The 8,930-nt window shown below is 39.9% G+C and overlaps 1 long non-coding RNA gene across 2 annotated transcripts; it reads left to right on the top strand.

Moving 5' to 3' along the window:
• The first annotated feature begins 853 nt into the window (after window positions 1-853).
• Window positions 854-8,333, top strand: LOC129784421 (uncharacterized). 2 transcript variants are annotated; one of them, XR_008747137.1, is made up of 4 exons: window positions 854-996; window positions 2,092-2,273; window positions 4,225-7,437; window positions 7,927-8,333. It is a non-coding gene; the product is annotated as an uncharacterized LOC129784421 (long non-coding RNA). The 2 variants fall into 2 exon arrangements; XR_008747136.1 differs by having other exon boundaries at window positions 4,225-8,333.
• The last annotated feature ends 597 nt before the right edge of the window (window positions 8,334-8,930 follow it).

Genomic DNA, 8,930 nt, shown 5'->3' on the forward strand with positions numbered 1-8,930 from the left:
TTCCCAGCTTATGTCTGAACTATTCATAAAAGAGAGAGAGTTCAGGCAAGTTAAAGACTAATTTATGAAATGTAAAACATTGTACTATTATGTGGGAATGAAACAAGTCCCTTTAAATGAAGGTTCCCTTTGTATTGGCAGCACTGACAGCCATTTCAGACTAATATGGATAAAATGGACGCTCTTCCAGACACATCTGTTTAGGTTCCTAACTGCTTTTGTGTGCATGGTTTTAAATGCAATTTTAAATCAAAGTACATCACATTGTCTCACTTGGTGGGCCCAAACTTCAAGCTGGTGAGCATACAGTGATACTAAGTCTTGTGTTTTTTCCCATGCTAGATCCTAATTAAAGGCCTTAATGTATTAACTACAGATTAAATTATTTCATATACCTGCCAGCTGAATTACAATGTTTTTCCCCAGTGAGCTTCTTTGAGGTAAGGCAGTACTCACTTAGCAAGTGTGCAGCTTCTTATCTAAGAGGACAATGCCTGTTTAAATTTTTTAAAGCTTAGTAGGAAATGCAGTAATAAAACTCATTGTAACTAATAAATGCATACACACACACTATTCTCTATGGGATATTTTTCTTTGTGTGGGAAGCAAGATAAAGAGGATACATTATACTAATAAAAGCTATTTAAAGAGTCAGGAGAGTAAAGGGTGAAAAATATACCTCATTATCAAACCAGAAAAAAACCTTTCCATCATCACAGTAGTTTTCAACAAGGAGAAATCTTGAGTTTTACTAATGTTTAAAAAGAATATAGAAATGCCTACAGTAGAAAGTAGCTAGACTAACAAGAATTTTTTAACCTTTTTCCCTCCCCTCTAAAAGTGGGAGGGAAGTCTGATGAGAAAAACGGTGATGACAAATGGTATTTACTGCTCTCTCACAGACCCAGGATGCTGCACTGGAGCACAAGGAGCACCCGGTACAGGTCCTGCTGTGCCAGCCAGAGGGACTCTACCATGATTTCAGCAAGACCTGGAGTGAGTTCAAAGGCTTCAGTAACCTCCTTTAAGTGCAGGAACATGATCTTGCACAGAGCAGCCTTCTCCTGCAGCAGCATGTGTATCTGCTTTAGCTGAGCTCTTCTTTGTCAATATTCATCAGTGGGTGCAGGCAAATAAACAAAGGCTAAGCAAAAAATGTCCAACCTTTATTTCAGTGCCCACACAGCTGCTGGATGTATGATGTGAATGACTGTGTGCTCTGGTGGGGCAATAAGTTCCTTTCATTTGGGAAAATAACTTGTTTCTTTACTCCTATGTGTCTTCAAATAGGATTAGCACCAAAACTGCTACAAAGCCTATTATATAAAAGCACTGGAAAATATAGATTTTAATGTTAAAGGCATTTCCTTGATTTTTATCAAGGTTTCTTTCTTCCAGCTTTTTCAAGACTCTTCTTTTTAAATCTAAAGCAATATTCAGATGATTAGAAATCGGTTTATATTGAAGGAAGAATTTTTAAATCTCCTTGGTTTCAAGTTATCAGGTAGCTTGAATATCCTCCCTTCTGATATATGTTAGTAGACACCTGTTCTAGGTGTCACTTTTGTACTGACAATTAAACTGGGTTCCTCAACTGATCTCATAATAGTAATCTTGCACCCTTCTAGTGTGAATTAATCTAAGCAGTACTAAAATAAAAATGTGTAGTATGAATCACAGTAAGTTCTAATTCTCACAGAACTACTTAAAGCTACAAACACCTGAAAAAAGTAAATATGTCACTGAAGTAGAGCTCACCGCTTTTTGCTTTTCAGTTTTGGATGTTATTATTTAAACTGAGATGAAAAAAAGATTACAGACTGTATTCTGCAGTCATGCTGATGGAAAGCTGCTCTTGATCTCCAGGTATACAATAAAGAAGATCTTTCCAAACCTATTGTAATGGAGCTGACAGAGAATCAGCCAACTCTTTATTGCTTCATTTCTGAACAGACACCTGTAGTTAATATTTCTCTCCCCAACAGAGAGAATTATGCCTTTGAATGCGACAGTGAGCACTCAGTAGCACTTAGGATTTAGTTTTTCTTCTTTAAAAAACTAATTTTTTTTCTTTTCTTTTCTTTTTTCCAGTTTATTGCTTTCTCATTTCAGCATGAAAGCATTAGGGAGAGGCGTGCTGAGTCTCTTCTGCAAAGGGTAGGATCCGGACCTCAGAGCCATAACACACCCTCAAACTATTTACTGCTGAAAACCTTGGCCCCTTGAAGAAAACATTGACAAACAGCTCAGATGGTTCCATGGAGAGAAAAGAGGTAGGACATATCTTAAGCACTTGAGAAAGGTAAATCAGAGGAAAATAAAATAGTCACAGCTCTTGCAGGCTTCCTCCTGTTCACAGAGAGACATTTTTGCAAGTTGTGTGGTGATTTTCCTTCCCTGGCTGGGGAATCCTACGCTGGAAGGAGGGGAGGGCCTTCCCTGACTCACTGCGCTTTCTCCTGCTTTGCCCTTGTGATCGTGTGTGCACAGCCAGCAAATGCTGGACGTGGCTCTGTTCTTGGCGCTTGTTAGCTGGATGACCACCGAGCTCCTTTCAGCCCAGATTTTCCTATGAGTAGGAGTGACTGTCTTAACTGAAGAGTAACATAATGCAGGAAATGCAAATAAGTTTTCTGAGGATGTCACCGAAAACCTGAGGATCCAGCCGAGTCCCTCCTTCTGGGCACCCAGGGAACTTCCCATTCCCATTATCCAGGGAAATCCCTATTGCCAGTGCAAGTCACAGCCTGTGCTGGGAGGAGGAATGCTTGGATTCAGGGAGGGTGTCTGTCCCAGTGTTGTGCAGAGCTATGGGCAGCTTCCCGCTGGGGCCATGGGCTGAGAGGTACAGAGCAAGAGGAGCAGCGCACGGGAAGGGGCACAGTGCTGCGTACATCATTGGGTGGGAATGGGGAGGTGGCTATGGGCAGGGGGAGAGCAGGAGTGAGCAGAGGGCTCCCACCACATCACCTGGTCTGCTGAGGTGCTGGGGCTGGTGACAGAACCCTCCTTCCCTGCCTCTTCCAGTAAATCCATCCCACTGCCTTTTCTGTACAGCATGATCTGTGGTGAAAATAGTGTATTTTATTCTAAGGAGCAATACTGAATTGTATCCTTTGAGCACTATGTGAGAAATTTGTTGGTCACATGGTCTCTATCGTACACCAGCTAATGTACAAAAAAAATAAAAAATATCCAGCTATCTGGCCTCTCAGGTGGGAGCATACAATATTAATAGAGCTTTGAAATGCATCACTGTACTCAGCAACAACATAATAGCATTATTTTTCTCCTTCAGACATCCAAAACTATAAAATAATGACTATTTTGTTTTCCAGCTGATGTAATGAATCTCAGTAGCACTGGAGTATATGCTCCATAAAGCACACCAAAGCATGACTTCAAGATTTTTGCAACTGCTGAATTACTGTGACAGCTCTTTCTCTATTTTGTTACATTCAAACTAAGCAGATGTAAAGAGAAATTGCGATACATAGCTAAATACATACATAGCAGTGGTATAGGTTATTAGTAACATTCCTTCGCTGTTGTCAAACCTATTCCTATTCTCTTTCAAACACTTGTATAGTCATGCTCAAAACATGATTAGGACTTTGTCTTTCTGTGTGTTTTTTCTGCTAAATTTCCATTTAACAGTCAGTCAATGTTCAAGAAAAATGCTTATTTTCCTAATCAACAGGCATGGGACTCTGCCTTGTCTCAGAGATCGTATTAGATGTGTTTGGTCTGTACAACGTCCCCTTTACTAGTAATGCAGATTTTGCAGCCTGTACTTCAGTCTCTGCCATTTCCTCAGTTTTAGTAATGAACAAAAACCAAAAGGAGGTTGTTGGGGCAGGAACTGCACATCTTGTATCTCCACAGAGAGTGTTTGTAGAGCTGAAGGTGAAAACAGAAGAGATCAGGAAGCAAAGACCACATTTACAGAGGTGTCTGATTTGTGAGATTTTAATAAGTGTCAAATTGCCTAAGTCTATTGATAGCCTGCTTTTCCAGGCACTTTCAAAAAGTGTCTGGGCACCTATCTCAGTCCTTGGACATTCCTCTCTATTTATTAAGGTAAATATCTTTGAAAATCTGGCTCCACCTCTCATTTTCAAAATGATTGAAGACGAGATGGTTCATGGTTCACACAAATTGTTCTCAGAATCACATAGTTTGGCATTGCCTAACGTTGAGACTCTTCCCCTTCTTGTGTGCCAGGTGCCAGGATCCCACCATGCAGTGCTCGGCAGGATAGGTCACCAAGAAAAGGATGTGCAGAATTTGGCCCATTATGTGGGCGGCTGTCTAGAATGGGAAGACTGAAAACCAGGAAAATAAGTGAAAAGTGCACACATAAATGCCCAACATACTGTATTGGCCAGAAACGGGTGTCTCCTTCTATGCAGAATCTGGGGCCAGATCCCAATCTCTGCTGCCTTCTGCCTTTGGAGCAATAAATTTGGGTGAGTGCATTTTGTAATATTAGAAGTTGCCCAAAATTTAATTAATTTGAATAAAGAAAAAAAATAGTATAATTTCCATAAATGCTGCAGGTTGAGAAGACACCAAGATGTGAACCGCCCCTGGTTTCAGGTTTGCAAACCAAAAACTTGCCCAGTATTTTGTGCAATCAAAACCACACCCCTTTCCCTTCAGTTCTGATTTATTAACTAGAAAGCTGTCATATCATTCCCTCTCTCCATGGTTGCTAGTACTATCTACAGTTTGAGATAGCATAAAAGAAAGCTTGCTGTGCCAAAGATGGCAGTGATTATCTTTTTCATTTTTTAACATGGTTATCATTTTCATATTTCTGTGTTTTCCAGTTCTGAAATGAATCATACGAGGAAAAAAATAAAAACCTTCATATTAAATTGGTCTCAGAACACGAAGAAAAAAACATCCACCACACCCTGTGATTAATTCATTAATCCCTTTCAAAACAAGTAATCTAATTAGCTTGCAAACAAGAACATGATGCATACGTGGCTCTTCAAATAGTGTTGACATACTGAATAGTTCAGATTCCTGTGATACACAGCCTTTCACTTGCTGCTTCCAGTTCCAGTAAGACCCAAGACCAGAATGTTTTTGCTTTCGAAGGTCACTTGATGCTCAATATGCAATGAGCTTGTGGTCCAAGGCTGGGATGTAAAGAACACATCTATTCAAAGAAAGTTGAAATTTCAAGTGCCTCTAACTGGCAGCCCTAAACACTGTTGACTAAAAATTATGCAGATGGTAGAAGATGTGAACGTGTCATTTGGCCTCTTCATAAGCACTAAAACTCAATCAAAAGTTCAATAGTTCATGCCATATATATGTATTTGTACACACGGAGAAAGAGAGCCGAGGGAAGCAGGCTGCCGGGTGGAGAATGCAAGGGGAGAGAGGTCTGTCAGCTCAGCTGAGAGAGCTGCAGCACACGAGAGCCCACAGAGCAGCAGTAAGGATAATTAAGGGTAATAGTCTGGGGGCAGGGGCAGGAACCGGAGCTGAATTTCATGTGCACCTACCATCCAACTGAAAGGCAATCCAGAAAAAGTACCCAATAAAAACATTGCCATTCTATTTTTAATGACACCGTTAGCTTTTAAAATTTCAGAAAGATCAACCAGGATAAACAGGCTGGTTTTAATCTCGTATTTTAGTACCTTTTGTCCTTAGGTGACGGTTTGATTTTTTTCCCCTGTGTATGTCTGACTTTGCTGTCATGTCACAAAATCTCAGAAATGGGACTGAGGTGAGCCTGTGGTAACCATCAAAGTCTCAGTCAAGGAACCCAAACTCTCAGTCCTTTCAGCTAAAGGAGGTGCTGCTGTGCTGAATTAATCCTTGTCATCACCCAACAGAGAGAACTTTAATTTCTCATACTGACTTCTTGACATTTTGCTAACATTTTTTTGGCACAGACTCTTATATAACTGGAATATTTTTTTTTTCATAGTTCAACCCAGAAGATAATTTAGATGCTAGCTACGTTGTTCATTACTTTGTTTATTTCAGAAATCTGTAGGGAACACAATCAGTTACTGAGAATTAAATTCTCCCACTGACTGCTGAAAAAAGAGGAAAGGTATAAATGCTACAGTAAAGACAAGGAAGGTGAATGATCTATCACATCTACCCATGTCTGATGAAGCGTCTTCCGTCATGCCTAATACTTTGTCAGTGGCTGGGATGGGTGGAGACTAGCATGGGAAAATACATAGACACCTTATGGGTTGTGAAATGGTTCTTGCATTGGTTCCCTGCACATGAGCTGAATCAGAAAGCTGTTATGGGGCGGCCTTGTAGAAGATTATGGGAAAGGCCAGAGATTCGGGTTCATGTGCATCCAGTCACGCTAATAAAACAGAAGGGAGGTTCATGAGTGCATTGATGGTTGTGAATGACCAATGTAAGAGTAAATCACAAACGGATGGAATTTGTCCTATAGAAGCTGCCCAGTAAGAAACTTCTTGAACTTCCAAGAACATGGTCTGGAAGCAATCAGAGCACTCAATATGTGTGAAACGCAGGGCTGGTAAACAGCACTGTTTGTCAAAAACCAAAACTTCTGTCCTTTGGGTAATCCTGAAGTTCCAAATATTTTCTTCCACTACTGGGCTGGAACAAAAATAGAAGTAGAAATACCAGATTTTTAATGAAAAACTAGTTTTGTAAGATTGAATTGCATTCCAGGTGTACCGTTTTTACTCAAAGAAGTACAAGAATAATCATGTCCAACCAAAAGGTATTGAATGTAGGGAAGCAAAATGCTTTGCTCTTTTTTCCCCTACAAGGTGTGGAGAGAAGTATGTTCTCACTGAACAGTCAGTCTCACTCAGACCGATATTTCTCAACAGAAAACTTGTTCCTTTTGCATTGCTGTGACAAAACCTAGTCAGAGATTTCATGTATACCCTGTTCAGATATATTTTCATACCAATGAGTAACATTGGAAGCCTGGCAGATGAAAAATTGGTATGATCATCTGACTAAGGAGATTATGAAGAAATACAGACAAAACCCAGTGTTACATCCTTTGAAGATCTACAAGGCCTAGCAGTTTTTTCAGGGTGCTTGTATGTCCATCATCAATGCAGTTATTGGGGATGTTTAAGTTACAGATAAGTGCCCTGGATCTGAGGCACTGGGGCTGAGGTTGAGTGGAAAAGTGAACACAAAAGAGTTTCAGCCTCTGCAGGTGCAGACTCCTTCAGAGCCTTATCACATCTCTGTGTTGTGCCCCCAGGGCTTTCAGCCTGGAGTCAGCAGTTGGCAGCCCAGTCTCAGCCTCCCATGAAGGCACCAAGGCTGTTGCTGGCCTGAAGTGACTTTGAAAATGTCATGAAGCTGCATTTTCTTGACACTGCACATGAGCTAAGAAATCCTGTCAATGGGAAAACTGGAGACATCTCCACATCCAGCACATGGCTAAGTTTCAAGGTACGGTCTCCCAGGCGATGTACTGTCATTTCTACTTATGTTCCCCTGTGAGCAAGGCCAGTCTTTTCATGACCATTGTGCAGAGCAGGAAAGAGGAGCCATGTACATTTAGACATGTAGCTCTCAGCAAGTTAATGAAAACTACTTACAAGTTAGATCATAGAGGACCTGACTGATTTGCCTAAAACAGAACAGAAAGACTGTGGTAGAAGACAAACTTCAGTTTGCATGATTTGTACCTAATGCCAAGAAAACCAGCATCTCAAATAGGTTATGCGTTTTCGCACTAATACAGTCATATCCAGCCAGATCACAGCACAAGCAAGGCAAAGTTAGTCTGTCTGCAGAAAGATGGACATACTCTTAGTCTGTTTAGCCAAGTGTTTTCTGTTTCAAGCTTCTATGTAAATTCAATTATATGTTATATTTAGTCTTCTTACATACTTTTTTTCTGCTCTACATTAAATATTTTGATTCTTTTCTTTTAAGCACGCAGGTTTGGAATCTGCTATAATGGAAAGAGCAGATACTGCAGCAATATTTGACATGGGCAGACACAGGTGGGAGCCTTCTCACTTATCTTTGACCCATTCCCATACCTCAAAAGTGTTTTAAAAGGTAAAATCCCACCAGTTTTTACAAGCTGTATAAATAGCCATACTATTTTTCCAAAGTGAAATCTGCTCAGCAGTTCCTCTTGCTGCACAAGACTATCCTTTTTGACTTAGAAGAACAACTTATTTGATGTTTTGCAAATTACCTGGTCCCTAAAGGTTTGTCTTCTAAAAGGCAGATGTACAGAACACAAATTATACTGAGAAATGTATAAGCATAGTGAGATCACTTGAATTCCTTTTTCTAATCATATAAAGTGGGCCCAGAAATTTCAATGTGGGTAAGAGGCTGTTCCTGTAAAACCATAATCTCAGGAACAAGCTCTTTTTTTTTTTTTAATTAATATTTTAATAATATGGTTATTAATATACCATAGTGTGAAAGAAGCTATTGTCTCCCACTTAGTTCACTTCATAAAATACTGGCTAGTCAGAAGTATTTGGAAAAAGCACAGTCGGTTCCTGCGCTTCCTAAGTCACATTTTTCCCCAAAGTGAAAATAGAAAGATTGGTTTATAGAACATTTGCAGTTTGTTTTTCTATGCACCTCTGGGTTTATAGCCCACTATTTTATGATGTTCCATAAAACTAACCCAGAAGCATCCCACCATGTTCTTCTTATTATCCAATAGTCTAACCCTCCAGCCTTTTTCCAGGCAATACTCTTAGTGAAATTCTTGGGAATTTCAATTGAGTAAAGACTAACTTCATACTATAGGATTGGGCTTCAAGACCTTCTTAGCTAATTTAACTTTTTCATTTGCTTCAGCAGTTTTAATTTCAGGCATGCCCTACTGCAACCAAATATGATGACAACGTTTTTCAGAAGACCGTACTAGCTTTGCTCCATTACTTTGCTTTCCCTAAATTTTTGCTTTG

The sequence above is a fragment of the Falco peregrinus genome, chromosome 5 (genome assembly GCF_023634155.1).
Source record: "Falco peregrinus isolate bFalPer1 chromosome 5, bFalPer1.pri, whole genome shotgun sequence".
NCBI lineage: Eukaryota > Metazoa > Chordata > Aves > Falconiformes > Falconidae > Falco > Falco peregrinus.